Genomic DNA, 26,757 nt, shown 5'->3' with positions numbered 1-26,757 from the left:
GCAACAAAATAGAAACTGATTTAGTGAAGTGCCAATCCAACTACAATAAACCCAGCTGATTAGGTTGTCATTTAAGTAAATGTACTCAATGATTTGTCATTTAAAGAATCATTGGTTGAGAAGTTCCTTGGAAAATTGGGTTCAGTACGTAACCATTAGTAATGCAGATTCTGATTTAGAAAATATTTTTGTGAACTCCCACAAGGTTCAGTCCTTGGACCAAAGTTGTTTACACAATTACATTAATGATATTTTTTTTGATTTCAACAAAGTTGAGATTCATTATGTTTGCTGATGATACTAATGTGTTTTGTTCAGGAAAAAATATTGAGTTGCTGAATATTGTTGAATAAGAATCTAATTTGGCTAAGAAATGCTTTTGTTATAACAAGTTATCTCTAAATGAAAACAAAACTATATTTGATTTTTTTTTGTTAATAAATAGGTTGGAAATGCTACGTTATATTTAAATGGTTTAGAGATCCAATATGCTAAAGAATTGAAGTTTTTAGGAGTAATAATTAATGATAAATTGTCTTGGAAATCTCATAAATTACATAAAACTCAAAGTTTCTAGATCTATTGATATTCTGTTTAAAATCAGTGATGCATTAAACAAAAAGAGTTTGTATTTTGTTTACTGTTCAGTAGTTGTTCCATATCTTTCATATTGTGCAGAGATTTAGGGAAATGTGGGAAAAACTGTCATGGAATCCTTAGTTAAACTTAAAAAAAATCTATTAGAATAGTTAACAGAGCAGGATATTGTGATTAAATTCTGTATTTTGTTTGAATAAAAGCTTAAAATGAAAGGAAATGGTTTACGTTAAGGTATTAGAAATTGTTCATAGAGTAAAACACAATTTAGTTTCAATATATACAGAAACTATTTACTTTACGAGTTAGTCAGTAACTATTCAAGTCATTAGCTGAATGAGCTCTACTTACAAAAAAAAATTGTTTTTACCCTAACAATATTCCTCAGTTTATGTAAAACATGCTGCTGTATGAATGTCTATGTAAATACCTCAATTTTTTTTGTCTTCATATTTCCAAATATCATCTTCAGTGAGAGTGGTTTGAGCCTATTGGCTCTTCGCAAACCCCCGTAGTCTGCCATGTGTGCTGCCACATTATTCACGCTGTACTTCTTCCATCACCGCGTTGGGTTTTTCAGTGTTTGAACAGTATCGAAAGGCCTGTGTGTGTGAAGTAGAGTGTGCAGGGTTAAATGGTGCTGGGGTTGATCTTGTCTGCCCTTTGTTGGCCTGGCGCTCTGCTCTCCTCTGCTCACTGAAGCTGAAAATAGGACTGGGGCTGCTGAGATTCTCCGTGCACAGCTCGCTGCATAGCACAGTGCCCGAGCGCTCACTCCTGCAAATGTAGATGCACATCTACTGAGGATTTGAACACCAAATGTGAATGATCCACATCGCTGGCTTACAGTTAAACCTTTTTTTTTTAAACCAATTTGTGTTTGTGTACCTCAAACTTTTATTTTGACAGTCTTGGTCCTTAAACAAAAATGACAAAAAAAAGGAGTAGTATGGTAATTAATGAGGTGTTTACATTGTAATATGTCTCATTCAGACTAAGCGAGTAGATAAAAAGCACTGCGTTGCATCCGTTCAACAGTAAAGTGACAGCTCAAAAGCTTGAATTCCATTACAGCAGAAATGCTCTCCCTCTTTGTGCTCTCTGCATATCTCTGTAGCACTTGAGTGCACGCAAAACCTCTCAGTACCGGTCAGAAGTAGGGCATTTATTACCCTCCTTTGACTGGAATGTACTGCCAGCGTTTATACCTCACCACTAAATATGCTTTATGATTTTCCTGCAGGTTTTTGAGGCGGCGGCACTCACCTGCAGGTTGGGACTGATTAGATCAATGATAAAACAAAAGAAAGAGAGCTCTGCAGACACTGAAGGGTTGTTGGATATGGTATGAAAATCATCTGAAGAAGCCAATCTATTACTATCATTTATCGCAGGAGTAATGTTCCAAAAATAACCCATCATAGGGAAAAATCTGCAAAGTAGTAAACTTTAAAAAATGTTTTACAGCTGTAAATCCCCTCAGTGCACACTTTCTATTATTTTGTCAGACAGACATCAACATTTTCATACTTTTTTCTTTTCTTTACACTCTCAAAATTCATAGAAGTTCAGAATTGCAGAATGAAAACAAATATCTGCTTGTGATTAAAGATTTTTGTGAATTTTGCCCGCTGGATGCTTTCTGAATAGGAGAGGCAGTAAGAACGCAGAATACAATTAGATGTTAACGACAAAAAAGTTCACAAAATAGCAAAACCGTGAAAGGTTAGCCACGTTATCAAAGGAACACTGTACTGGTATGTACCTTTCTACCCTTCAACACCAGAGCTTTAGCTCCCCTGTTAACTACCGTAACTGTTTACACAATTGTAAACTAGGGCTGTGAACATTAACGCACGCGATTAATCACAAAGAATTAACGTGTTATTATGTATTAACGCAAATTAATCGAAGAAGTAGTCCTTCACTTTAACTCGGTGGTTCAGGCGTGCATTAAAACATTTCGTCAGGTATTATCCCGCTTATCCCATGGTCCCTTACAAACAAAATAAATATTTAATCAGTTTTTAGTACTTTATTCTTGCTAAATTTTGGTTTAGATTATTTTTTTCACAAAAAGTGGACCATTTGATCCATGGTCTGGTGCCGTATTGTACAAATACACTTTACCAGGTAAAACACTATGATTAATTGCCATTAATCCCAACTCAAAAGTGCGATTAATTCGATTTTTTTTTTTTTTGTAATCAATGGACATGCCCTAATTAAAAATAAATGTTCTTAATGTAGAGTTTTGCGTTCGATTTCATTTTGTGATTATTCGCAGGTAAGTGGATGGCAAATACTGTAACTAAATTTTTTTTTTTAAAATGGCGATTAATCGCGATTAATTTTTTCCAGGTTTGCGATTAATTCGTTAATTTCTTTTAATTGATTCCTGGCCCTGTTATAAACACAAGTACACAATTCCATCAGATTCCAAAGTATAGAGAAGAGACTTTGAGTCAATATGCAACACACTACAGTAGTGAGGTGCTGATGAAATCGACGTAAATCCGCTGATTTTGTAGTGGAGAAAAAAATATTTTTTTCATGCAAACAAGAAAAATAAAAAAAATAAAAATCAGATTTTCTCCCATGTTTGTTTTATACTCTACTTCTTCTGGCACTGTCGGTAGCGAATACTGATACATACAGCGCCTTCTAGTGGTTGTTAAATATATATAAATATATATATATATAACGAATATATAGGCCTTTTTATGTAAAAAATCAACACACATAAGTCATTCCTGAGTATAAGTCGCACCCTTGGCTCAGCTATAAAAAAAAAAAACAAAAAACTGCGACCTATACTCCAGAAATGACTGTAAATATTTGACGAGTAAAAGTAAGAGAGTGTGTTATTTATCTGTCTCTAGCTACTTTCTGTTTGTTAAAAGGTTAAGGACCAAAATGCTTTACACGCACAATCCGGTCCACACACTGATGACGGCTCCACTGCCCAACACAGGCACCAACCTCTAACCACCAAATGCAATGGAAGTGAACTGCTTCATTTTGGAAGTCTGGCGTTTTTCACTGTAGTTATGCAATTCATGTACATGAAGCTCACAGACTTAAATAAATCAAACACCACCATGTTCCAAGAGAAAAACAGAATGTAATGTGAATCTACATATTTTAAAAATCCACTTACATGTGTTGCTAAATAGGAATATTCCTGTTTATGGGGATGTTGTAGTTACTGCACATTTTCTTGTCTGCGCTTCAGAAGAAATGATAACTTTTTTCTGAGATATTTCCTCATTTTATGTAATATTTATAATCTCTCTCTATGGATCTAGCTGATCATACGTGTCCAGATGACCTGGCAGAATTCTGGATAAAGTTGGAAATGGGATAACTTCTTTTAAAATATTAGAGTTGTTTGAGGCATTTTATTTTTCTGATGGACAGATCCAGAATTATGTTGACCTACAAGAACATGAAGATACCTCATATTATTATCCCCAATGGGTTTTGTTACCAACAATTTATGAAGACAAATGAATTTGAACATTTCCATTACATTTACAGAGAATATTCTAAGAAGAGAGTTCTTCTTAAGGAAACTTGTTGGTTATTCAGGTTGGGTAGAAGTCTGAGGAGAGTTTTATCTTCCTTATCATCTTAAAGATTGCGATAGTAAATTTTTTGCTCAGAGACTGTCAGAAGACGAGCTTTATTCCGTTTTAGATGTGGATAGTAATGATTGATGAGAATTGTTTTTTTATGGAGATTAAAAATGTCTTTCCAATATACTCTCCAAAAATGATGAAAATCTCTCCTTATTCTCTGTAATTTTGAGGTTCCTTCTCTTTCCATGATAACACCCGTTCCATGACTCATCGTTTTCCCTCGTCTCTTCGCTTTAATTGTGTTCTCCGTTTAAGGACATTGAGTAATGCTCTTAGTCTTTCAAAAGCACGTGCGCTGGCTTTGTTTGCCATCAACGAAGCCTCCTGCCAATACTCGTACCTTACACTAGTGACGCCGGAAAGCTGGCATCAATTAGGTAGAACACGACGAGCGTGTGGCAGCACATCAATGTTCATTTCATCAGCTTGTAAATGAGATTGGGTTTAGAGAGCCATTTGCTGATGAACGCCTCACTCTTCGTCTGCAAAGGCACTCCGGTTATGAAATGTAAAGATGGCAGAAAGGAAAGCAGATTTTTAATGACATTCATGGAAGAAGGAATGTTTTTGGATTCGCTCTTAAAGAGTCAAATGATTTAACTTTGTGGTTTAAGTTTCCTTTCATTTAAGAGAATGAGTGACACCTCATGTATAAACATTTGGGATGAGAAGAGAATTGTTCAAACACTTAAGTTCTTTAAGTATTTGTGTAGGCTGATGGTATATATTTTTTGACCGATATGTTTTTTTTTTCAAGGCCAATACGATACCGATATTTATTTAAGTTTGGGTGGCCAATAGCCGATATTTAGGCCAATATTAATTTCTGATAACGTGGACATCATGGCATAAATGTTTACTAATAAAAGCTACAACAAGTCTCCAACATTAACTGTTTATTTCAAAAACACTAAAAACCCTATAAATAGTCCCTAAAGGTGCTATTTTAAAGCATTTGGGAAGCCTCTAGTTGATATTATTATTTTATTATTATATTTTTTTAATGAAACCAATCAAGACAACTTCTGCATACGCAATAGAAACGTTTTCCCCAATTCCACTAGATCAGTCTTAAATAGTCAATCACAAAAACATATTTCTTTACAATACCAATATTGTTAGCGGTATAGGTCGTCCCCTAGATCTGAGTCAAAGTTTCTATGGCAACCACTCACACCAATCAGAAGTAAACATGTTAGAAGTCCCCACCCCTACTACTTCAAAGCAGGTTTGGGAGAATCAATCAATCAATCAATAAAATATATACTTTTATTTATTGGTCAGTTTATAACTTGAATAACTTGCACTACAGAAAAGAATAAAACAAAAAAATAATAAAGAACATGTTAAAAAAAATATATCAGAGCATGAATAGATATTCTGACAAATAGAATGACTGAGTAACAGCTGTTTATTTCTCTATTCGAGTCTTTTGGTTTCTTGGAGCCAGTGGGCACGTCCTGTTTGGAATGTGACGGGGAGGGAATTCAAGGCAGTTCCCATAATACAGCCAATTGTTCTTCTTGGTATCTTGATATGCATGAAACATGTTGCAAGGTTTATTATTTTTTTCCAGCTTTCTTCCCAAAATTTAGATAGAAAAAGCCAATTCATTTTGCTACAGTTTGTTACTGATTTAATGGCAATAATTATTTTAGCACATTTTTATAGATTTTTTTTATTCTTCTTTTGTAATCTAAAGTCTCTCCCTCACTGCCAGAGGGCACCTAAAAATGAACCAGATCTTTACTCTGTGATAGCAAAAGCTTTATTATGTTCAACTGGATTGGACACAATAAAAACTGATGTAGAATCAGCGTCATCCTCAACTTCTGATTCTAAAAGGGAAGCAGCCTCTATTATCTAATTTTGAGAAATATTGGAAGATTTGACTATACATAAGAACTGGACCAAGTGAGTGTGATGTCACCCACAGAAAACGGCTATATGTCATCAGTAAGATGTAATTTGTCGAAAATCTGTCAATCCAGTGTTTCAAGCATAGGACGTGGGGGCATACTTTTATTGAGGAACCTGATTGGTCCATTAATAGCTTGAATAACTTACAAAGTATTAAACAAAAAAAAAACATAAAATAGAAATCACAGCAAGAAAAGTTATTCTGACAAATGTAACAACTGAGTAAAAGCTGTTTATTTCTCTATAGAAGTCTATGGAATTTGACTTCTTAGACCCATGAGGGGAGGGGTCACTCAGTCCAGTTCTCATATATGGTCAATGGTCAGTAGAGCGCGTGGACCTCTAACTTCCATTATATCAAAGCTCTCTTCTGATTGGTCCCGGCTGGTTTGACTAAAACTGTAAAGAGGGTTCTCATTGCTGGAGATTTTTATATTAAACTCTTAAAAAGTTGCCAAAGGCTTTAAGTTGATTGTCCAAAAAACCCTCTTCTGTGAGAATGAAACACAGCACTTAAGGGAGTCTTAGTCAGTAAGTAGAGCAAAAATCAATGGGACTCTGCGGTCTTTATTAAAGAAAAGAACCCGCCCGACACCGGCCTGTTTAACAGATCATTTTCTTTAACGGGTCCAATTACAGAGTTTAGTCACTTCTGCTTTTCTGGACTTCATTAAATAAAATCTATACATTTCAAAGAAAAAGTCTACAATCCTTTTCTGTTTTAACATCTACGATTGAATATAAGCCTGTTAAAGATTGAAGAAATTATTGAATAAAAGCCTTAAAAACAAGATGTGAAGATTTACTGTGTAGAAATGATTGGAGATACTCAGAGCAGTTTAAGTTTGAGTTGGGGAAATAGTCGTCCACATCTTTGATTTATCGACTGCAGCTTCTCCTACAAGCCCCAGTCAGAGTCGGCGCTTTAATCCAGCCACGGGCAGCTTGTTATGGGGATTTTTCCAGGGAAGTGACATGGGTGAATTTGACATGGTCGGCTGGTTGCTTAGTGGTGGCGGCGCTGAGGGGGCTGACATGGATGTAGCAGCTTTTCTGGCATTGTTACAGTAAATGCTGATTAAAACTCGCTTACAGAGAAAGTTTCGGGCGGCTCCGCGGCGCCTGCTGCCGTCACACGCTTTGCACATTTCTGCTGTACAATGGACTCAATCATGGGGGGTGGGGTGCACCATACTAACCAACAATTATTTTTTACATTCCAGCTTAAATGATTAGTGGATTACCCAGAATTCATTAGCGAGCTATGCATTGTATGTCAAAATTGTATTTCTGCTTATGAAATAATGGTGCTGTAGGGTTGGCTGGAAAAGAAAAAGCAGGAAAATATTTCAGTGTTGGCATGAATTAAGCTTGATTGCACATTAAGTATTGTTGTTGTTTATTCTCTTCCCAAATACTTTAATTCAATTTAAAATATATATATATATTAAAAAATTGGAATAACACAAGAAAACACAAGTTACGAGTAAAAAAGTAATTTTTTTAACATTGGGGCAACAAAAATGTAAATATTTTGAATACAAAAAAAACCCCAAAAACATCTGAGTCTATTATTAGAGGTGGGAAATATAGGATTTTTTTTTTATATCATAATGTTTTTTTTCATTTCAGGCAAAAACGATATATATCATGATATAAACCAAAAACGATATATATCATGATATAAACCAAAAACGATATATATCAAGTTTGAATGTGTAATCATCAGCAGGTTTTATAGATATATATATATGTACGACAGATGCACTTAAGAAACATGATGCAAGTGTTTTATTTTTTTAAGATAACCAAGAAAAGACATATTTGACAAACTAAGCTGAAAATTAAAAACTGTGGTGGAAGAGACGGCAAACAAAATTTACCAAAAGGAGAGCGAATAAACACACCTAATTATATACAAACATTTGTGATAACTAACCCTGAAACTTTAACTCGCCAAAGAGGAGAAAATGCTCGCAACTGGTGAGTGTTCATTTTGGACCCTTCAAAATAAAAGTCTGTTCGGATAGTCTAATTTTCTATTGGGAAAAAGTTCTATCCCAGTATGTATCATTACCGTTTTATCGCCCGGCCCTTTATAGTTTTTAGTGGCGACATATATTGTACTAAAAAAATGTAAAATAAATGAATAATATTAATTAGAAATGTATGATGTATAAGATGCTATATTCTGTCATTTATATTTTTTTCTAAGAACGAAAAAAAAATTGATTAAAATTGTAAATCTAATTTTTTATTATCATTTTTTCTTTTATTTATTTATTTATTTTTATTAGCCCTAATGTGACTATTAATGTACCCTTCTCTAGTTTAAAGTACATAGTACACATCCATCTTTAAGGATTAAAAACATTTCTACAAATGTTAATATAATCTGCCAGGTCAAAAAGTTTTGTGCGTTCTGTGTGTATGCGAAGCAGCCTATTTGCATGTCCTCTTTCAAGTCTGCAGCTGACCTTTTCTTCAGGACCCTGTCCCAGATACTGACTGCCTAATGAAGCTCTGTAAGCATTCAGGCTTTAGATTTTCCTCCCCAAACCTTCTCTCCACAACCACAGCCTGTCGGAGCGTTCCCGGTACAGCAGAGAGGAGCTTCAGAGAGGCTCGTGTTGAAATCCTGCTGAGATCTGACCTGACAAGGGTTCCTCTTGGAGTTTTATTACCTCACATGATCCTCACTCACTCGCAGGTTCCAGTCGGCGCTGTTATCAAAGGGAAACCCGACTGGTCCGAGCCTGTTTGCCGCCGCGGTTTTGTGTGTGAACTCTCTGCTGCATGTCAGCTTTCTCGCCGGGTATTGGTTTATTCACAAAAGACATTCAGCTGGGGGATGTAAACTTGGAAGCAGCTCTCTGCTTTGACCAGAATGAAGTGATATGGAGGCAGGCTGCCAAACGCAATTGTGCAAAAAGGCCTTTGAAGACTGTCATGATTGGCTGTGTGAAGCGCCTGTTTTGACAGTGCAGGTTGTTGTTGGCAGTTGTTAAAGCAACAATAACTCAACGGGTCAGGCTGCGCTGGCTTTTCATAAATCTCCGATAAGTGTGTGTTTTTGAGTGTGACAAAGAAAGGCCGAGTAAATCACTTTAAACCGTTGCGTGCGCATTTATGTAAATAAAAGATGGATTTAACGCTCGTTGGAAAATCAGATGCATCTCCTGCAGTTTCCCCTCATTTAAGAATGACATTACGAGGGGAATATTTCACTGTCATTTCCCCCCTGAGCCTCACATTGTCACAGTTCATTAAAAAATAATTGAACTGAATATTTAACAGCTCAGTTTGCGCATAACGTCAATTTACCACATCACACTTCCTAAAAAAATGAAAAAAAAAAATACTTACAGAGAGAATTTCTCTCGTTGTTCTCAGAAAGCTGCTTACACAGCTTCCTTATCATTTGCAATAAGTCATCCCCGCCAGCACAAATAGACGTCGCGGGGAATGTGGGATATGCAAAGTGTGATTTAGCAGCAACATTTTTAATCTTTCTTCCATCAGCGTCTATTACCAGCGCTGCTGAACTCAGCAGACCAAATCGCTGATTGGGTTAGTTCAATTAAACCGGCCCCGGCAAGGTGCATTAGAACTGTGCTGTATCAGTGACAATCCAGAAGAGAACACCCAGTGCAAGTTATTATAGCTTTGCAATGAGGCAGAGATACCTCAATATAGGAAAGGATTCACTCTTTTTTCAACATATGAGCAACTTTTAAGAATGAACAGCTCCAAAAGACATATCTATACACTAGGGCTACCACGATTAGTCTATTGAAATAGTCGAAGACTGATTTAATAGTCGATTAGTCGTGGTTTTTTTAATTTATTTTATTTTATTGATCTACGTTGCACACTTTCTAATTCCACGTCTGCCATTGTCTTTGACTCACAAGCACATCAGTGCTAATCCAGGTCAGTAGTGATGTCACAGGAAGTTGTAGGAAGACCCGGGTACCATTTTTTTCAAAAACGTTAAACCGTCATGTCTCTAACCCTCTATCTTATGGGGTGCAGATGACCCGACCCTTACATTGATATGTGAGAAGTGGACAGGATTTTATATCTGCCATGGATACCAGTGAAGAAAAATACTTAAATACTTTTGTGGTCCAGATGACCCCACTTTTAATGTAAACATATCAAGGATTGCACAAGGGTTACGTTAAAGGTTCCTAATGGTGCACTCACACCAAACGCGCATCAAGTTTAGATGTTAAGTTAATCTAAAGACACGATCTGCCGTGGCGTGGCACGATTTCGGCAGTGGGTGCACCACGTCAGGGACTCGGCTTTGGGCACGTGACGTTTTCAGTGACTATATCAAAGAGTAGAAATAAACATTCAAGACAGTGGCTCGATGCAAGGATTTTCGTCATGAACTTCCATTTTGTCAACCCTCGGAGGCCGCTAGGTTCCTGGAAACTGTCCCAGTTACTGATGGACGAAGTCGGGATACACCCTGGATAGATCGTCAGCCCGTCAGAGAGCTCATGAACTGGATCAACGACTATGCGAGCCAGCTGAAATATAAACTTTCTGTGAAGTACAATCAAGCTTTTACATTTTGACTGAAGCTCCGCCCACCCTCATGTCCTCACTCATTCTAATATAAACCCGCTCCAAAACCACTGGAAAGCTTGGCTGAAATTGTGCAACAAAACTGAATGAATCTCTGAATTCTATGTTTTTTACAGTATTGGTAGCATTGTATACATTGGTACTGGTGCCAACTTGGCACTGAGTTTCAGAACCCCTCCCTAACCGAGCATTTTGCAAAGATTTACATTGATGGTAGAAGTTTTGTTAGTTCTATCACATCACACGTTTAATATCGGCTTCAGGAACGTTTCATTGCTTGTCAAGCGGCTGTAAAACAAACCTGTGGTCCGAGGAAACACGCTTGAACTTCATACGCTCTACTGGAGCCGGGGTTTGATGGAAAGGTTAATTTACTGCAAATTCATTTAATAACCCTGCAGTGCAAAGGGGATATTGCACAAACAACTGCAGCGAGAGCAGTAAGTCAAGTCTAAAGCGTGTGCAATCTGTCGACAGATGTTTTCAACTGACACTTCAGTAAAGCCCGTCACTGATGGATTTGACAGCTTAACAAGTGGCAGGTTTTTACGGCAGACTTTTACTGTGAAAAAACATCCTGAGCTTGGAAACGTTTGAGGGACAAATCTGTTTTGACGCCCCGCCCCCCACCACTCATTATGCCAAAGAAACCCCAGTAAGAAACAAGTTTCTTTTCATTCAATCTTTCGCTCCTTCGACCTCCGGGTTAAAATCTAAGAGTTCTCAAACATGAACTAGTCCCTGATGTCCTTTAAAAAAGTGGCGTGTGATTGAATAAATGTTGCTTTTAATGCCAACATAATTGAAGTGGGTTATTTGTTTGCTAATGAGCCATCATCTTTCAGCATCTATGTTTTATGATGAAAAAATTGGCTCACAGCAGCAAAATTCCATTATATTCTGCTTTAAAGAGTTATCGATCCTTAAAGAAGTATTCTCCTTTTACCCACTGTGGTTTGATACTCTGAGTAAAAAATGTAATTCTCAAAAAAAGAAGATTTTCCTTTGTTATAAGTAAAAATCTCCCAAATGAACTCACAGAATTTGTCTTGGTTAGAGTTCATAAACAAGTTTTGATGTCTGGTCCTTTTGGGACAAAATCAAATCTTGAAATTAGCTATAAATACTCAAATTTTGGTCTATTGCTCTGGTATTTGGAGGTATTATATCTTAAAATAAGAGTTTATAAAATTGAATGTATGGACTCTATAAATACAAAGGAATTGTAAATGGAGACTGATCTCAAAGATTCACACCCGAGTTCTAAGCTACAGTATTCTTGCATATTTCACTTTCTTGTATTTGTTTAATTTATTATTATTTTTTTCTATGAAGTACCTATGTTAACATGTACACTTTGCATGGAGAAATTACTCATGCAAAGGGTTTACTTTCTTTTCTTTTCTTCATATTTCATTTGTGAAATGCTACGTTGGAAAATGTAACATATTCTAATATTTTCAGAAAGAACTTAAAAAAATAAAATAAAATGCGAGTTCGGGTGTATCTCTTTTTCCTAATAAAATATCCAATCCTCTCTTAAGTGCTATAACAGTCCAACTGTCCTTATTCCTAGAGCATAATCATCCTAAAGTTGGACAAGAATGACATATTTTAGGATTTAAAAAATGTATACACAAATGTATTTTTACTTTTCAACTTCTGTTCAGCTGTTGTCACAAGTCAGACTTTAAAGTTTCCCTAAATCAACCAAATATGTTTCTTGTAACAAGACTGCTCACTACTCACAAATGAAACTTCTCCTTAGAAATATTATTTTAAGTATAAAACCTACTTTCATTACTTAAAATAAGATGTTTTCAAGATCAAATGACTAGAAATTCGGTTATATTAAAACAATTAAAAAATCAGCTAATTTTGTCTTATAGCAACTACTGTATAATGAGATGTTTAAATTAGAAACTACACAAAAGTACTTTGTGTTTTGTAGTTTAAGACAGATCATGTGTAACAGATTATTCAAAGATAAATACAAAATAAAACTTGAAGAAATGGAAGATATTAGTAAAAAAACACATTTTGCTTAAGAGATAAAAAAGGCAAGAGACAATTAAGTCATATTTATACGGTAATGTTCTTTTTTTTAAGTTAAATTCTATTTAATGCCTCACTCATTAGCCATACATTGGTGATCTTTGGGTTTACAGGACAATTTGAGGCAATTGAAGGCTTGTAGAGTAAGTCTGATGAAGTTCTGGCGATATCAGATTTTTTACGTCACGATAAATATGTATTATACGATATATATTACGATATAAACCAAATACCTATATTTTTCCAAATGTTTAGGCCTTGTATCTCATAATATGAAATGTGAAATCATCTGCAGGTTGTTCAGATTTAAATATTTATTTCCTATCATACTTTAAACATAACAGATGCACTGAAGGAACATGATTTTTTTTTTTTGTTTCAGATAACTACAAAAAGACATATATATATATATATATATATATATATATATATTTCAAACTAAACTTAAAATTAAAGCAAAAGTTTCAAGTTAACATAGATTAAACAGACCAGTAAACTGCCTAATCAGCTCCATTTAAAAACAAATGCCATTTTCAAAATATGTCCGACCAGTGCTGAACTTTTAGGATTACGGAACAGCTTGTCACCATAATTAGCATCATAGCGTTAGCGTCTGTCCCCAAATCTACACTTTTTAAAAATCAACACAGGATAAAAGAAATTCACCTAAAGAAGAGCTCATAAACATGACTAAGTTTACAAAATCGTTTACTCGCCATGCGGCGACTAACTCTGGAACTTTTACTCGCCACAGAGGAGTAAATCCTTGCAATTGGACCCTTCAAAATAAAAGTCTTCATTCTATTGAGAAAAAGTTATATTGCGATATCCATCGTTATCGTTTTATTACCTAACCTTAGTTCTGGTGAATATTGCAAAGTCCAGAGTTTTTTTGACCTGTCGCTATGCTTTTGTGTGTATAAATCTTATTTAAAAATTTTTTTTTATCAGAATGATTATTAAACTGATGAAAAATATTGTTAGTTTTTTACACACAAACAAAGTTGTGCTTAGAATTTAGAGTTTTTGACTCGTAAAGAAAGTTTTCTCACTTTTTTTGTTTGTAGTGCGTAGTGTATATCGATAAATGCAGGAAGTGGAATGAGCTTCGGGAGAAACTGTTGCATTATTCAAGCTGCCACTAAGGTCCCAACTGTGTTGCTACTCCTGTACGTTTGCAAATGCAGAAAGTTCAGCTGCATAAGTTGGATTAAAAAAAAAGTCTCTGGGTGGTTTAATGAAAAGGAAGCCGAGATGAGCTTCCGAGGAGCTGGAGATATTACAAGATACCATACGTATCATACATTTAGGCTTCGTTGGCATACATTATTAAAGATCCCCTCCTTTGAAAATCAAGTTTTGATGTTTTTAACATGTTCTTGCAGTATTTTTCTCATGGTGTGGGACATGTATAAAGACAAATTTGCGTTTCTGAGCATGAATTTTTCTATATCGTTGTGAATCAGGAAAAAAACGACGTCTGAAAAAGTTAGTAGATATTATGTAAATCTACAATTGACAGCTTCCTTCCTCATTAGATTTCGATGCATCCACTTGCAGACAAAAATATGTAGTAATGTCCGATATTTTTATTGCTGCGGGAATGTTAGGTTTGGGTTTTGGGGGGGGTGTAAGCTAGCGAGAGAGTTTTAACGAAGGGATGATGGGAAATTAAGGCAGGCGGACTCCATGCCACAACTCCTACCGCTCTGCAGAAACTATGTCCTAGAAAACAACACTTAAAAAAAAAAAAAAAAATTGGAACCGCCTTGAAAATAGATCAATAGATGATTGAAGTGGGACTTTAAATAAAAACAGTTTTGGATGGTTTTAAAACTTTAAAAAAATCCAAATAAAATGTAATGACCAAAATTCCCCTAAAGATACCTTTGTTCCACTAAGCTACTGTGTGTAAAAGCAACAGTTTCTATTCTGCCTCAACAGGAAGTTGGTACTCGAGACTAGCTGGATCTCCATGAACGGGTGTGAAGGTGTCAGGGGAAGGAGGGCGTAACTTACTGAAGAAGTTGTGTTTCTGAAAAGCTAATGAGGAACATTTTCAAATAGGCCACATTTGGTGCTGTAAACATTTAGGATAGAAGAGGCTTTGCCTTCTCCCTGGTGATAACAAACAGCTCTGATTTAGGCAAAGTAAACAACACAAAAAAGGGCCTGCTGAGCAACAGACTATTTGGGACTTGGTCATAAAAATTTCACTTTGTTGATTGGCCTTTTTTTTTTGTTTACTGTGATCCCACTTTTTAGAATTTATTTTTAGAAGTTGTCATGCTGACCGTCTGAGAGATCTTCTGAAGAACTCCACTGTATGTGTTCCTCATTGTTGTTGGCCAAAGAAAAATGACATGGTTTAATCTCAAACAAAATGTTTGATTAACTCATAATCCTGATTTGATGACTTTTATGTAATAAACATGCCTGGCCGGTGGTCATTATAATCATATAAAATGTATAAAAAATTCAAAAGATGACGCGCCAGCAATACCAAACTAACATCAACAGTTTTGGGAGTACAGCTGTCGGCGATGATTATACTTTGCTGGCGATTAGCCAAAGTTGACTAAGCGGCAAAGTTGATGGTTAGTTGACGATTGGTCAACTAATTAGTAGGCATTTGTCAAAAGATTTGTCGCAAAAGTCGACTAATCGTTGACTTTGTTGACAATCATTAATAGTCCTACTCCCAGTGCACGTCTTGGTGCGTCGCGTTGCTGCCATGATATCGTCAATGGCCGACTTTGTAGTTCTTTACAGAACTACAAAAACATGCCTGGCTGGTGGTTATTATAATCATATAAAATGCTTAAAAAAATTTGAAAGATGCACCGACAATACCAGACTAGCATAGACGGTTTTGGGAGTAGAGATGTCGGCGATTAGTCGCCAATCGACAAAGTCGATTAGTTGACTTTTGCTAATCTCCTGCAAAGTTGACGGTTAGCTGACGATTAGTCAAGTACTGGTAATTAGTAGGCATTTGTCAAATATTTGTCAACAAAGTCGACTAAACGTTGACTTTGTTGACAAATCGTCGATAGTCCTTCTAGTGTGCGTCTTGGTCCACCGCTGCTATGATGAAATACAAAAACAACTGTGAAATCAGGAATGTCAACATGGATGGAAAACATCACCTGCTGTTTCCTGCCTGGTAAATGTTCATTCAAATTATTCTTCACCAATTTGTGTTGAAGTTCATTTCAAATTACTTTAAGTTCACCTTCGTTATACCAAACTTTAAATGGAAGAAAGCATCTGCTTTGATTTAAATGTGACGGGTTCAGTTACAGTGCCTCACCTGTCAACCTACCGTATGACGGCACGTGACGGACACATCTCATTTCATGCCTCTGCATTAACGTCAGGTCATAGAAAAGGCCGCCTTTTCCTTCCAGGAAACAGATGCTGCACATCATAAACACACATAAGGCAGCTGGTGGGTTAAGTGAATTTTCCATAGCAATGGGTTCCTGGGGCTGGTCAGCCTGAAACCACAGAAGGGCGGTGTATTATAGAATCACCTATGGGACGCAAACGGAGCTCCTGTAGTTAAAGAAAATGAGCTACAAAAGTAGAAAGATGTACTAGAGAAAGGGTCGAAATGAAGAAATTACACTATTTATTTTATTTTTTAGGTATAGCATTTGAAAATAAAATAAAGCAAATGTTAAAGAAGAAAGATTTAAAAAAGTAAAACTCATAAAATGTATTTATAAATGTAATTATATGCCTAATTGCACCCATAAATGGCAAGTAATGGAAAATTGTTCTATATAATTGTTCTATATAATTAAAAGAAGTAAAGTATGCTTAAGCACATTTAAGGGATATAGAAAAAATAATGCTGAAGAATTATTTATTTCACGTATTTCAGTTGTTTAATTTCTTTTTCACATTCATTTTAAAAACACGTTAACAGTCTTTAATGTCCGTTAAAAAACATATCATTGCAGTGTTCTTCTGTACAAAGACACACCTTTTTTTTTTCAACAGAATCATTTATTTTCATAAAACTACCTGATTTACAAAAAGGCTTTTTTTTTCTTTTTAGTCTAAATTCTGTTCACACAGCTGTCCTCTATGAAGCAGAGCCAACACAAAATAATAAAAAAAAACAGCTCTATCAGAAAAATAAACTACATCCACTGCTGCCTGGTATAAGTATCTGACCAACTGTAGTCCTGTCAACATATTCAAAAAACAATTTATTAATTTATTTTAAAAAGTGCTATTCTCCATCTGAGCAGCACATTAGACGCACTTATGAATTTCAGTGTGAAAATGCAACCATGGTGCTATACTTCCCCTTGTGGCTTGTTGGAATTATTACGATGACTTAAAACATAATAATAATAATAATAAAACATTCTCTGAAATAAAAAAAGTACATGTTGTAGAAATTGTTTATAATTCACACTGAAAAACATTCCCTACTGGGCTGTGACCATGTTCATTGTAAATGTGTAAAATCACAGCAAGATATTTAGCTCAAAACACATGGAAATTTCAATAAATCTTTTAGAAAACATCATGAATATCATGTAGTATTTTGAGGAAATCCATAAGGAACTATTTGTAAATATGTTGTTTTATATCCCATCTACAACCCATTTTGTACATATTAGTTCAGATATCAACTGTTTTTGAATTTCAAGCTGTTCAGTTCTAAAAGACCATGAATTACTTTGAGAAATTGGAAAATAAAACCATGTTTGTTTGTCCAGAGTTGCAGACTTTTTATGGATCCCATTCATCTCACTGAGAGTAATTCAGCTCTGACTCTATTAACCCTTACATTTGAAAATACCTTCACTCTTCAACCTTTTACCCAAATAATGTATTCCCAACAGATTCTAAAGCATAAAAATACAAAAGCGCTGATATGCAACAATTTACAGTAAGTGGATTTAAGTAAGGGATAATACCCGACGAAGTGTGCGTTATGAGAAATTAACGCTGCTACCGTACAATTTCTAACAGTTGGACGGTGGCAGAGGGGTGGCAGGAGGGTGGCAGTCTGAAATTAGCAGATCATCTGACGATTTTGGGGACCTTAGAGACCCTCATTTCAGTCAATTATTGCACTGCTGTTATCCTGCCACCGCGCCATCTCCAAATGTGCCTGGGCAGTTACGGACTAATGTCAAAAATTGTCCCGTCACTGTTTAATTTGAACTTTTACTCCTTGAACTCTTAAAACCTCCGACTCCAATGCATGCTGTGTAAACTGCTACTTCCCGATTAGGGACACCTCCCCAAATTTGCTGAAAAACTTGGTATTTAGGTCACCGTGCAGTGACATTTTAGGGTATGTGGGAGTACCCGCAGGGCTTAAAAAGTCTCAAAGGCCTTGAATTAGAAAATGTGTAAATAACGCCTTTAAAAGCATTTAAAAAGTATTAAATTTGATATCTTGGTCTTAAAAATGGTGTTGCTTAACACTTTTTCTGTAAACCTTTTCTGGTCTAAAGTTTATTGTTTTATTTACCAGGATTGTGTAGCACATTTATCAACGCAATGGATGCCAACCGCTAATTAAAACGGTTCTTCTTTGTCTTCTTAAGACTGGTGATTAAGACTCAAGATTGGTGTCAGGTGAGTTAGAACTCTGGAGATTGTTCCCACTGGTCACCAGAGGGGGAATCAGAGTCTTCCAAGATTCTTCGTCCATAGGGCTGGGAATTGGGCAGAGAAATTAGTCTTAATTTTAAGATGTAAGGTCGTATAAAGGTCTTAAAAACCATTAAATTTAACTTAAAGAAACGTGTCGGAACCCTGGAATTATATCAGGCATTTATCACGAAAGGCCAAAGTTCTAGCCTCAAAGGGTTAAATGTGCAATGCTTGCTAAGGAACTGAAGATTTTTGTGTTTGACAACATTCTTCACAAACCACCAAAGGGAGTCTGCACTGCCTTCATATGAACCACTTTGTGATACAATAGGAGTAGAAACGGCCCAAAGCTATTAAATCTCAATCTTTGCATGCATGTGCTCTCCATCTGAAAGCCAGTTGGTGTCCACAGACTCCTCCACCAGTGAGCTGGCATTGCACGCCTTTCACTGAAGACTAATCAGCAGAGCACAGTGTGCGTCTGCTGAAACTGGCAAGGATTTTGAACCCATTCTGATCGTATAATTAGTCAGATTATCTGAACATCTGTTTGCCGGGGCTCTGTGACTTTAACACACTGAATCGCACGCGGTGTGACAATCCTACATGTGCTGACGGTGGCCCTCAAAGTCCGGGTAGTAAATATTGTCAGCAGTCCTCTGAAACTGCCTCAAGTGGACTGACTGTCAGCACATTCTCCATGCTGGGGTTTCCTCAAAGTTTTTTGGGAGATCAAAAGCCCTTGAAGTTTTCGTTCACGATCTGATGGATGCCATTATATGCAGTTCAATCGTTCGGTGTGTTTATTCTGCAAAATTCCATCATATGTTGTTGTTTTGGTCTAAACATCCATAGTAGGGAAGCTGGGATTGAAATGTATAAACCCAATTTTGGGGCAATGCTTGGTTTTTCTATGACTCCAGTTTTTTTCTCTAGTGTGCTCTAAAACCAGCCATCAACCGGGTCCATTTACAGCTCACGCCCTGCAGGGAACTGCACACTTCTCCACTGTGCTCCACTAAGACACAGATAGCAGACCTTTAGTGTCATAAACTGTCAAACCGGGCAGCGGTTCACTTAGTTTAGTGACCGTTCCAGCCTTTTGGAGCTTTCACTTGTGAAGTTCAGCTAACCGCTTACTTTAGAACTACTATTCACTATGGGAGTGTACTTTTCCAAATACAACCTGGTAAAGTTCAGCCTTAAAGATCCACTCTGATCATCTTTTGATCGTTTTAAAATTGTTCCTAGTGATGTTTCAATTATGGTTTTTATCCCAAATTGTAAAACCTTTGTCATTTTCTAGGACATAGTTTCTACAGAGCGGCAGGAGTTCATTAGAAATTAGTTGAGTTGTGATTGGAACTGTTAGCATGTAGTAATTTCCCATCATCCATCTGTTTATGTGCTCTCTAAAAAAAATACAGCTCCTCACACCTCCAACCTAACATTAGCGGTGCAACAAAAATGGTGAGCAATATTGGAGCTATCTAGTTGCACAGTTTTAGTCCAGATTTCAGCTCAAATGAGGAAAACGAAGACATACGTAGATCTATTTATCTAATGGAGAAGAGCATAGAGCTTGCAGTAGTAACTTGTGTGTCACACTTAAAAGCTTTTTTCAACATTTTTTTATCTGCTTCTAATTCACGACAATTTGAATAAAGAAACACTTAGAATAGCTTTTTTAAAGTTAATTTTCTTTTGTTTTCATTTGAAAAATACTAGAAGAACATGTTAAAAACACGATTTTCATCGGAATGGGTCTATAAACTTTTGTGAAAAGGCGGTATTGCAAAGGCTATGTCCGAATTCCCACCTTAGAACTACAGAGTGCCCTGGATTTTAAAAACAATTCGGACACGATGCTCAATACTTTGCTAAACACCGGATATGAAGTCACCAATTTCACAAAGTGAAAGTCGAATCAATACGAACGTTTTACGACAGTTATTTGTGACTTCACTGTGTTCTGATGATGAAAATGAAGATTGTTTGTTAAAAAAATTACATTTGAAAATGTTTTTTTCCCTAAAATTGTACAACTGCAATGCATTGTGGTCTATATTGGTTAATGTAGTGAGCATCGATGCATGCTAGTTTTTTGCAAAGACTTCTGGGAAATTTTTAGTGCACTCGAATTTGGAATTGTAGATTCGGACAGCACTAAAAAAAAGGCAAACGCACTATATAGTGAGTTGGGGGGAATTCGGACATATACTGCTTTATTCTTAACTTTAAAAAACTAAATCAAATATTTAAACAGAAAAAAAGGGTTAAAGTTATATATTTTCCACTTCTAACCAACGATGTCTGATGTCATCTTGTTCTCTTGCAGCAGGTGCTGCTGTGTGACCCTCTCACATCCAAAGAGTATAATCTTTTGGACAAGATCTAAAAATTCATAAATATAAAATATGATGCACGATTTTATTAGTAACTCAACAAAACGATTCCAAATGCAAAAGATCATAAATCAAGGAGTTAAAATGAACAATTCATTAAATTGGACACTAATTAATGCAGAAAAAAGGACAATAATTCAATATAAAGAATAAAAATGAAGATTGACGAAGTTATTAGTAGGTCTAAAATGGAAACTCTATTTTTTTAAGTGGTTTTGGTCAAATAAAACTGTTTTTAAACTCTCTTTTTTATTATTAAAAATAAAAACATTGTTTTAAAGAAAATATTAGGTTAAATGAAAGCATTGAAATTGGTGTTCACTAGGAATCCAGATTCGATGGAAATCTGAGCCTTCAGCTCACATGTGACATTTAGTTTCAAACATTTTTATCAAAAGCAATTTTGCTTTTAAAAGGTCTAATGAAACGGAACACACCCATGAAGACTTTTGCTACCTTCTCCGGTCTCTTTTCTTAAATTGTTTTTTGGCAAACGGTTTTCACTCTCCAGTCCCTCCGTGCCCCCAGGAGAAGCAGATGCTCCTGTTTTTGGGCTCTCCACAGGCTGCTTTTTCTCACTGTCCCCCAGGAGATTTACAAGACACCCGCTGGGTTTTTACGCAAAACTCTGTCGTGCAAAAAGGCAATAATTTTCTTTTACCCATCTGCGTTCAGAAATGCTCACGGAAGAGCAAAGATGAGTCTGTAATGCTAACGCGCTCTTCAATGCTTTTTTATTCCAAGGTCAGATAATAATAAAATGATGATGCATCCTAACCTTTTATGCTGCTGCGCTAATTGACTGAACTAGAGTAGATTTCCTTCAGATGCTGGCTTTTGTTGAGATCTGTGTCTCATTTCTATTCTCCTTGTTTCTCACCTCTCCCCATCGGAGGTGTCGGGTAAGAGTTGCATCATTAAATCATCTCTGTCAAAGTTGTAGAACCTGACAGAAAATCATCCTGAGAAAAGAATGAAAATGTCATCTCTCACCCTGCTGACTGAACCCACACCGGCGAGGTAAAATTAGACACATTTTCCCTGTGTCATCACGGGAAAACAAACTTTATTTTGATGAGATTTCTGCACATTTTAAGCATTTGTTTCCTCCACAGGAATAGATTTTGGTTCTGTGATAGCTGAGGCCTCTTATGGCGTCTGGATATCTTTCATACTCCTTTGTATCTTTATTTTGGGAGGATTTGGAGTGGTTTTGTTGAAAAGGTGGGTTATTTGAATTGTTTTTATGTCACCAGTTGTTGCGAAGATGATGGTGGGGCATACAAGTCTGAAAGTCTGTGGAGTTTTAGCTCTAGTGTTCATAATCTATCCACTACCGTAACTCTTCAACTGCTTATGGAATGAATTCTAGCTATTGCTGAGAAAAGCAGCTTTGCACTAAAATGCAACACTTTACAGTTGTCAAGTATCTACGCATAAGGCTGGTTATCGATAATAAATATCAGGATCGATTTGATTCTGATTATGTTAAATTCTTTCATTCCATTCAATTCATTTTACACATTTAGATACATTTGCTTAGAAATACATTAATATTCTCCTATGAGTTTTGAATATATTTATCTTAATCTGAAACAGTTTACATACTGTAAAATGAATTGGTGAAATAGTGAGATTGTTAATATCATACAGTGTTGCATGGTTTCTCAAAAGCTAAAAAAAAATGTTAAGATCATTAACATTTTAAACATTGTTCTGCTTCTCCTGGAGGGCGTTTCAGTTTGGCCACTAGGTGGAGCTCACGCTTTAGCAGTACACTTTCTTTAAGGAGATCTAGAAAGCTGCTTTTCATCAGAATCTGTTAATTCACGCTGATCATATAAAGAGATAGCTACGGTAACCCTTGTGCTTTCCTAGGCATGTTTACATTAAAAGTGGGCTCACTGAACTTTCATTTTGAAGTATTTTTTATCTTCACTGGTGTCCGTGGCAGACGTAAAATCTTGTCCACCTTTTTCCATCTTTTTCATGAGAGGGATCACACATCAATATAAAGGCGGGGTTATCTGGACCCCATAAGCGAGCGTTAGGACAAGAGCGTGTGTTGTTTAGGTGTTGTGTAAAACATCTCTGGTGTTTAAGGGATAATAGTCATTAATCAAAAATTGGAAAATGGTTAGCGCTAATAAATATGAGTTAATCAAAAAAATAAAGAAAAAAGTACTAAATATTGGTTGAAAATGTTTTTCTTTTATAAATTACTGTTATAAAAAGGATAATCCCTGACAAAGTGTGCATTATCACAAATTAAAGCACGCTGTGGAAGCTTGAACAATCCCACGCAAAGGAGAAGGTGGTTAATGTTAGTAAATATTAATGCGTTAAGCGAAAAAATATAGGACAAAGTACTGAAAATCGATTGAATATTTATTTCTTTTGTAAATTAACTTGTTATAAGCCGGATAATGCCTGACGAAGTGCGCATTATCAGAAATTAAAGCACGCTGTGGAAGCGTGACCCATCCCACGTGAAGTGGAAAATGATTAGCGCTAATAAATATTCACTAATTAATTAAAAAAATAACAAGAATAAAGTACTAAAAATCAGTTTAATATTTATTTATTTTGTCAATTACCATATTATAAGTGGGATAATGCCTGACGAAGTGTGCATTATCAGAAATTAAAGCATGCTGTGGAAGCCTTAACCGGCCAACATAAAGTAGAGGATGGTTAGTATTCATAAATATTAACGCATTAATTTTTTAAAATTAATTACGTGACATAACACGTTAACATTGACAGCACTAATTTTTACTTTTTTGTGAGGTCTATTAGTTGTATTTAAATACAGAAGGTTTAAGCTAACACAAACAAGTCGGTTTTTAAATGGATTTTTCAACAGTAGCCGCAGCCTAAACAGTGAGTCAGGCTCAGTCCCAGAGCAAACAGCTGGAGCACAAACAGGGAAAGAATAGAAAAAAAAAACAACTTGAAAAACTGAACCCAACATGTGAAGGCTGCAGAGGAAGATAGTGAAGTGGATGCTCATCTATAATTTGGAGAGGAAGCATTGTGTGCAAATGGACTCCAACAGGAGGAGTTTCCAGTGAGTAAAACTTTGATTTTCTGCTTGTGGTTCCTTTCTCCGTTTTCTTAGTGGATAGTCATTTTCTTGGATGTTTTTGTGGACTCTGTTTTTCTTGAACAGTCATGTGAAATAGTCCCTGATGGGATTTATAAAATGGAATTTGTTTGAAAATCAAACAACAGGTGAAGTGCGAAATTGTCTGAGTTTAGACTGAGCTGAAATCCAGAACGTGACGAAGGTTATCCTGCGCTAACAGTCAGGACAATAGAAAAGTTCATCCTGAGTGTTTATTTGTAAAAGAGTACTTTAAAACCAATTCGAACCAGGATTTGTTCTGATATTGTAAAAGAAAATAATTTTTAAATGTATTTTAAAAGAAAATTTCTCAAAATTGGGCCTGATCACATAGTTTCCGATTTGATCAAAATCTGATGTTACAGCCTGATTAGGGATCTGATTTTTATTTTATTCATATAAAGATCAGCACCATATATTTCAAGCTTATTATTACAGCGAAATACCCTTCTGGAAGTCTGCATAGCATAAACGCGATCGCAAACGGTAAAAAAAAAAACAATAAAATGAGCAGTATATTCAAGGATCAATGTTCTTCTGATCATCAAAAAATGTCTCTAAAAAGTATATTTTACGATTGTATTTTTGTGAATAAATATTCAGATAATGTTTTTTTACGTCCTGGTTTAAAAAAAAGAGTAATGTCTAGTACTTTCTTATGAAATATTGTGAAGTATTGTATCGTGAAGCATGTATCGCGATACATATCATGTCGTGTGACTCTTGCCAGTATACACCTGTTAATTTTTTAACTGGCAGCAAGTGTCTCTTTTATTGAACAAAAATATTCAAAGAGTCTTCCAAAGAAAAGAGATGTCACTGGAAATTAAAACAGAGAAGCCTTCTAAGGGTCCATCTACAAAGTGGAAGCTCTGAGAAAAAGGAAAAAATAAATGGTTACATCAATATGTGCTAGTCATGAATACTTATCGTGATATTCATGATATGGCAGTGATTCTAGACAAAAGTCGTTACATTTTCAATGAAGAAATTAATCAGAAGTTATCAAAAAGGTTCAATAGTTCTAACTATCCTAAAGCTGTGGACAGCAAACTGTCTATCATGACAAATTTTTAGGATTTGCCACAAATCCGAACTAAAATCGAACCCTGTATTACACTATTGAACCGAATCGTGCAAAGGGAATTGTTTCGTCACTACTGCATGTCTTATTCTTATGTTAAACTGTTCAACAAATGGTCCTACATTTGAAAAGAAGGTATTATTTATTGTTGTGGTGAAGAGAGAGCTGAACCAGAAAGAAAAGCTTTCAATTTAATGGTCGATGTTCGTTCCAATTATCACCTACGGTGATGAGCTCTGGGTCATGACCGTAAGAACGAGGTCCCGACTACAAGCGGCTGAGATTAGCTTCCCCCGGAGGGTGGCTGGGCGCTCCCTTAGAGATCGGGTGAGAAACTCGGTCACCCGGAGAGAGCTCGGAGTAGAGAGGCGGATCCTTGATATCAAGAAGAGCCAGTTGAGGTGGCTCGGGCATCTGATCAAGGGCTGTGGATCGTTCCTTAGGTGATCTGATTTGATTTACAAATCAAACCACGAGTATTACTTTTAAATATGTTTGTGTCTTTTTACTGTATATAAGAAAATGAAAATCATATGTATTAAATCAACATCATATATACTAGGGCTGCCACGATTAGTCGACTAATTGACGACTAATCGACTATTAAAATAGTCGACTAGTTTAATAATCGATTAGTCGTTACTTTATATATATGGAGTCAGAGTGTAGTAAAGTTAAAAGTTATAATGGCGTTATGCTAGATTTTTGGACTTTATTGGCATTTATTAAGGATTTTCAGGCTAATTTGGGGTTTAGCTAATATGTCAGTTACTTGCTAGCTATTTTGGCTAATTTAGGCATTTGTTGTTTTTTAGGCTGTTTTGGAGTTTAGCTTATATTTCAACTGCATGCTAGCTATTTTGGCTAAAATAGGAATTTTTGTTTTTAGGCTGTTTTGGAGCTTAGCAAATATTTCAGTTGCATGCTAGCTTTTTTGGTTAACTTTTTGGCTTTTTAGGATATTTTGGCATTTAGCTAACATTTTTGCTGGCTGTCAGCTTCAGCGTTTTCCGCTATCAGCTTCAGGGTTTTTAGCTATCAAGTTCAGCATCTTCAGCTATCACCACCAGCATTTTCAGTGCCCAAATTCAGCTTACAGCATTCACACAGATTTATATAATGTTTTTAGTTAGTTTAAGGCGAATGATGGTTAAGATGTGTGTTTTACATCCAGTTTGGCATGACCCGATCAGTCGACTAATCGGAAAAAATAATCGGTGATTAGTCGACTATTAATATAATCATTTGTGAAAGCACTAATGTATACCTTTATTTAGAAACCTAGAAACTTAAAATCCAACTTTATTCTGCATTTCAGAGTAATAAATACATCTTTCCCGCATAAAATTTTTACTACACTCTACTATATTTATAAAGATCACGAATCTTTTACGTCGTGAATATTCGTACTCGGATTTTCGGGATTGCTGGTTTCCGAGTACTCGGATACTCGCTACAAACCTAATCTGGTCCGGATGCTTCATGGTCCCCACCCTGGAGAGGGCATGTCCCACTGGGCGGAAGCCCCAGGACATGCTGGAGAGATTATGTCTCTTGGCTCTACTGGAAACGCCTCGGGTTCTCCCCAGAGGAGCTGGAGGAAGTGACCGGGGAGAGGGAAGTCTGGCATCTTTGCTTAGACTGCTGCCCCCGCAACCTGGTACCAAGTGAGCGGAAGAAGATGGATGGATATTTATTGTT

General features: G+C 36.1%; 1 protein-coding gene across 12 annotated transcripts in view; it reads left to right on the top strand.

Annotated features, from left to right (window-relative positions):
* The window catches only part of magi2a (membrane associated guanylate kinase, WW and PDZ domain containing 2a), a 332,668-nt gene that overhangs the window by 111,637 nt on the left and 194,274 nt on the right, over nucleotides 1-26,757 (top strand). The gene's annotated exons all lie outside the window — the stretch shown is intronic.

Source organism: Oryzias melastigma, linkage group LG23 (genome assembly GCF_002922805.2).
Source record: "Oryzias melastigma strain HK-1 linkage group LG23, ASM292280v2, whole genome shotgun sequence".
In the NCBI taxonomy this organism is placed as follows: domain Eukaryota; kingdom Metazoa; phylum Chordata; class Actinopteri; order Beloniformes; family Adrianichthyidae; genus Oryzias; species Oryzias melastigma.
Note: the sequence above shows the minus strand (reverse complement) of the source record. Positions and strands in the feature narration are given on the sequence as shown.